General features: G+C 44.3%; 1 pseudogene; it reads left to right on the top strand.

The window, feature by feature from the left end:
* The first annotated feature begins 1,294 nt into the window (after positions 1-1,294).
* On the top strand, positions 1,295-2,857 carry LOC119876893 (annotated as a pseudogene).
* Positions 2,858-6,260: the final 3,403 nt, after the last annotated feature.

Below are 6,260 nucleotides of genomic sequence, written 5' to 3'. Positions count from 1 at the left end.
TCATTCCTGGGTTTTCTATTCTGGTTCATTGATTATGTGCCTATTTTTGTGCCATACCATTCTGATTACTACAGCTTTGTAATATGACTTGAATCTGGAATTGTGATGCCTCCATTTTTTTCTTTTTTCAAGATTACTTTGCTATGCTGGGTTTTTTGTTGTTGTTGTTGTTGTTGTTGTTGTTTGTGGTTCCATACAAATTTTAGGTTTGTTCTACCTCTGTGATAAATGATGTTGGTATTTTGATAGAGATTGCATTAAGTGTGCAGATTGCTTTGGGTAGTGTGGACACTAACAATATTTGTTCTTTCAATCCAGAAGCATGGAATGTCTTTCATCAAAACCACAAAACTCTTTCATCAGTGTTTTGTAGTTTTCAGAGTATAGATCTTTCACTTCTTTGGTTAAGTTTATTCCTAAACTGAACCATTCCTGGCTATCTCTGTTTATGAAGCAGTTGTAAATGGGATTATTTTCTTAATTTCTCTTTCTGCTGCTTCATTATTAGTGTATAGAACTGCAACACATTCCTATATATTGAGTTTGTACCCTGCAGCTTTACTGCCTTCATTTATCAGCATAGTGGTTTTTTGATGGTCTTTGGGATTTTCTATATATAGCAGCATATCATCTGCAAATAGTGAAAGTTTTACTTCTTATCAATTTGGATGCCTTTATTTCTTTTTATGGCCTGATGGGATGGGTGTGGCTACAGCTTTCAGTAGTATATTGAATAAAAGTGGTGAGAGTGGAGATACGTTTGTTAGTCTTTTCTGCCCGTGGATGCTGCCCAGTAAGCATCCTTAAAGTCTCCCCTACCACCACCATCATGTCTAAGTCAGAGTCTCCCAAAGAGCCTGAGCAGCTACGGAAGCTCTTCATCAGAGGTTTGAGCTTTGAAACAAGCAATGGAAGTCTGAAGAGCCATTTTGAGCAATGGGGAATGCTTGCAGACTGTGTGGTAATAAGAGATCTAAACACCAAGTGCTCCAGAGGCTTTGGGTTTGTCACGTGCGCCACCGTGGAGGAGGTGGATGCAGCCATGAATGCAAGGCCACACAAGGTGTATGGAAGAGTTGTGGAATCAAAGAGGGCTGTCTCAAGAAAAGATTCTCAAAGACCTGGTGCCCACTTAACTGTGAAAAAAGATTTTCGTTGGTGGCATTAAAGAAGACACTGAAGAACATCACTTAAGAGATTATTTTGAATAGTATGGGAAAATGGAAGTGATAGATCATGATTGACCGACACAGTGGCAAAAAGAGAGGTTTTGTTTTTGTAACATTTGCTGACCATGACTGTAGACAAAATTGTCATTCAAAAATACCATATTGTGAATGGCCACAACTGTAAAGTAAGGAAAGCCCTATCTAAGCAAGAGAAGGTTAGTGCTTCATTTAACCAGAGATCCAAGTGGTTCTGGAAACTTTGGTGGTGATCATGGAGATGGTTTTGGTGGGAATGACAACTTTGGTCGTGGAGGGACCTTCAGTGAGTGAGGTGGTTTCAGTGGCAGTTGAAGTCATGGTGGATATGGAGGCAGTGGGGATGGCTAAAACGGATTTGGTAATGATGGAAGCAACTTTGGAGGTGGCGGAAGCTATAATGATTTTGGCAATACCACAATCAATCCTCAAATTTTGGACCCATAAAAGGAGGAAATTCTGGAGGCAGAAGCTCTGTCCCCTATGGTGGTGGAGGCCAATACTTTGCCAAACCACAAAACCGAGGTGACTATGGTGGTTCCAGCAGCAGCAGCAGCAGCAGTAGCAGCTATGGCAGTGCCAGAAGGTTTTCATTACGCCAGGAAACAAAGCTTAACAGGAGAGAAGAGCCAGAGAAGTGACTGGAAAGCTACAGGTTACAACAGATTTGTGAACTCAGCCAAGCACAGTGGTGGAAGGGCCTCGCTTCTACAAAGACATGTTTTAGACAATACTCGTGCGGATGGGCAAAAAACTCGAGGACTGCATTTGTGACTAACAGTATAACAGATTATTTTAGTTTCTGTTCTGTGGAAAGTATAAAGCATTCTGACAAAGGGCTTTAATGTAGTTTTGTTTTGTTTTGTTTTTGCACCCATGCTGTTGATTGTTAATAGGCTGATCATGACACTGAATATGTGTGTATTTAAAAAAAAATGGTGAGAGCGGCATCTTGTCTTGTTCCCGACCTTAGCGGAAAAGGCTTTCAGTTTTTCACCTTGAGTATGATGTTGGCTGTGGGTTTTTCATTTAAGGCCTTTATTCTGTTGATGTACGTTTCCTCTAGACCTACTTTGTTGAGGGTTTTTATCATGAACGGATGTTGTATTTTGTCAAATGCTTTTTCTGTATCTATTGAAATGATACGATTTGCATCCTTTCTCCTAAGAAATGAGAGGACACAAACAGACATACAGATGGCTTCTTCAGAGAGCTTCTTTAGAAGTGAGGCCACCCTATTCAGAACACCTGGCTCTGATGCCCTGAAGTAGCTCCCACCAGTTGCGTGACTTCTAGCAAACCAACCAGACCACCTGAATTCTAGTCCCAGCTCCACCACTTCCAACTCACAACTTAGCTTCTGTAAGCCTCATCACAAAACCTCATCGCGTTTGTTCAAGTTAAATGAAAATAAGCACAGTTCCAGGTCTGTAAACTCCCTGAGACGGTTACCCTCTGGGCAGAACCAATGGTGCCCATCTTTTCCCAAATCCACATTCGGTCACCTTGCATTTGAAACTGACCATAGTGGAAAGATTTATACCACAGAAATTGACAGTTTCTGCATCCCAGGGCTGTTTGTTTTGAGAGCTGTTGTTAAACATTTATCAGCACCCCCTGCGAGTGTTGCTGGAAGTTGCTTTGTTGATTGAAAAGCACTATATACATATTAGCTACTACTATTTAAGATTTCATGACCAACAGAACAAAAAGGAGAACTTTTAAGGGTGAAAAAATCTCTCACAAGAATATTGTTCCACAACTCACGGAAAACCTTGTGCAGTACCCGAATTTAAGGCCTTCCCCTGCAATCCAATCTAGTGCGGTGGGGTTCCAAGGAACAGTGTTTTTTCCCGGGAGTCCGTTCAACTCAGTGGGGCAGAGCTCTAGGGTTTGGTTAGGAGAGAGCTGATGGGATCTGCAACATGTTGCTTTTGACTTTTGTGCTATGTTCTTCCTGAAAGCCCAGTGAGAACAGAGAACCCGATCTTTGGTTTCCTTTACCACTCCCTAACTGGGTGAGGGAGACTCCTTCTTCTAAAGGTTTATTGGGCAGAATTTCTACTACATCAAAGGTTTTGAATAATAAATTTAAGATTGAAAATGTTAAGTATATATATATTAAAAATGCCGCACTTAATATATGAAAGGTTAATGATAGAAATCTAGATGTGTAATGATTTCTGGAAATTTTTTTTTTTCTGAAAAGCACAAGAACGTGGCTGCTCTGAGAATTGCCTTGTGACATTTCTTGTATAAATAAAATATTAACTTGCTCAGAAAGTGGGAAATCCTCAGCATAACAAACACCTGAATATATTCTACTAAAAATTTCAGCAGCCTCTTCCCTTAGACGTATTTAAAGAGCAATTGCCGAACACAACCACTTTCCTCTGCATGGTCTAAATGCGAGGAAATGGAACTGTAATGAAGTCTACGCAGGCTACTTCAGCCAACACTACAAATAAAAACACCCCCTTTCCTGTTCTAATCACCACGGGCTGACATGGCTGATTAGGAATCCCCAACTCAGAACATAAGCTCTTTGAATTGGAGAAAAACTGTTGCCAGCTCATTTTCAGATTTACCTCCAAGGGCCCAGTTGCTATAAAGCAATGGACAAAATGTTCTACGTATAAGTGGTTTGTTCCTCCTAATGGCCGAGCTTACAGGAATTCTGGATGGTTTCTATTTGCCTTCACCATAGCAGAGTTATGATGCTCAGTATGTAAAGTGTTTTCCAGTGAAGCAGAATTGCAGGTGCTGCATCATGGCCCTAATTGTCGGCCTGGCCCCTCTAGAATCTAGTGTCCCCCAACTAGAGGTATCTTCCTAGAAGTGTAGTCATTTGCAGATCAACTTCACAGTCACCTCCTGTACTCTTATTTATTGTACATTTTTATTTTGGTCAAATCTAAATGTCTCTAAGCTTGTTTTTGCCCTAAGCACTAATAGCTGTGAGAACACACATGATTTGCTGTCACGCAGTGGAAGAAAATACTTGCAAAATATATCTGAGATGTGTGTGCACAGGGTATAGAAAGAATGCTTACAACTCAGCAACAAGAAATCTATCCAACTTAAAAATGGGCCGAGAGGGAAGGGGCAGGATGGCGGAAGAGTAGGGTCTCCAAGTCACCTGTCTCCACCAAATTACCTAGAAAACCTTCCAATTATCCTGAAAATCTATGAATTCGGCCTGAGAATTAAAGAGAGAACACCTGGAATGCTACAGTGAGAAGAGTTTGCACTTCTATCAAGGTAGGAAGACGGGAAAAAAGAAATAAAGAAACAAAAGGCCTCCAAGGGGAAGGGGCCCGCGAGGAGCCGGGCTGAGGCCGGGGCGAGTGTCCCCAGGACAGGAGAGCCCCGCCCCGGAGACGCAGGAGCTGCACCGACCTTCCCGGGCGGAAAGGGGCTCGCGGGGAGTTGGAGCAGGACCCAGGAGGGCGGGGATGCCCTCGGGCTCCCGGGGACACTAACAGACACCTGCGCCCCGGGAGAGTGCGCCGAGCTCCCTAAGGGCTGCAGCGCCCACGGCGGACCCGGAGCAGCTCAGGGGGGCTCGGGGGCGGCTCCGCGGAGGGGGCTGCGGGGCGGGAGCAGCTCGGGGGGGCTCGGGGGCGGCTCCGCGGAGGGGGCTGCGGGGCCGGAGCGCGAATCCAACAGCGCAGGCCCCGGAGCACAGGGCACCAGGACACAGCCCAAGATCCGGCCTCCCCCGGGACAGGCAGAGGCCGGGAGGGCCCAGGACAGCGAGGACGCTCCTGCCCCAGCTGAGCAGATCAGCGGCCCCGCCCCGGAGCCTCCAGGCCCTGCAGACGGAGAGCTCCGGAGTTCCTGCGGGAGCTGAATCCAGGTTTCCAGAGCTGCCCCGCCACTGGGGCTGTTCCTCCTGCGGCCTCAGGGGTAAACAACCCCCACTGAGCCCTGCACCAGGCAGGGGCACAGCAGCTCCCCCCAGTGCTAACACCTGAAAATCAGCACAGCAGGCCCCTCCCCCAGAAGACCAGCTAGACGGACAAGTTCCAGGGGAAGCCAAGGGACTTAAAGTACACAGTATCAGAAGATACTCCCCGGTGGTTCTTTTTTTTTTTTCTTTTTTTTTTTTTTTGTTTTGCTTTTTGATTTGTTTCCTTCCCCCACCCCCCTTTTTTCTCCTTTCTTTCTTTTTCTTTCTCTTTTTCTTCTTTTTTTTTTTCGTTTTTTTTCTTCCTTTTTTTTCTCTTTCTCTTTTCTTTCCTTCTTTCTCTCCTCTTTTTCTCCTTTTCCCAGTACAACTTGCTTTTGGCCACTCTGCACTGAGCAAAATGACTAGAAGGAAAACCTCACCTCAAAAGAAAGAATCAGAAACAGTCGTCTCTCCCACAGAGTTACAAAATCTGGATTACAATTCAATGTCAGAAAGCCAATTCAGAAGCACTATTATACAGCTACTGGTGGCTCTAGAAAAAAGCATAAAGGACTCAAGAGACTTCATGACTGCAGAATTTAGAGCTAATCAGGCAGAAATTAAAAATCAATTGAATGAGATGCAATCCAAACTAGAAGTCCTAACGACGAGGGTTAACGAGGTGGAAGAACGAGTGAGTGACATAGAAGACAAGTTGATAGCAAAGAGGGAAACTGAGGAAAAAAGTGACAAACAATTAAAAGACCATGAAGATAGATTAAGGGAAATAAACGACAGCCTGAGGAAGAAAAACTTACGTTTAATTGGTGTTCCCGAGGGCGCCGAAAGGGACAGAGGGCCAGAATATGTATTTGAACAAAATCTAGCTGAAAACTTTCCTAATCTGGGAAGGGAAACAGGCATTCAGATCCAGGATATAGAGAGATCCCCCCCCCTAAAATCAATAAAAACCGTTCAACACCTCGACACTTAATAGTGAAGCTTGCAAATTCCAAAGATAAAGAGAAGATCCTTAAAGCAGCAAGAGACAAGAAATCCCTGACTTTTATGGGGAGGAGTATTAGGGTAACAGCAGACCTCTCCACAGAGACCTGGCAGGCCAGAAAGGGCTGGCAGGATATATTCAGGGTCCTAAATGAGAA

The sequence above is a fragment of the Canis lupus genome, chromosome 12 (assembly GCF_011100685.1).
Source record: "Canis lupus familiaris isolate Mischka breed German Shepherd chromosome 12, alternate assembly UU_Cfam_GSD_1.0, whole genome shotgun sequence".
Lineage (NCBI taxonomy): Eukaryota > Metazoa > Chordata > Mammalia > Carnivora > Canidae > Canis > Canis lupus.
This window is presented reverse-complemented; position numbering and strand designations above follow the sequence as displayed.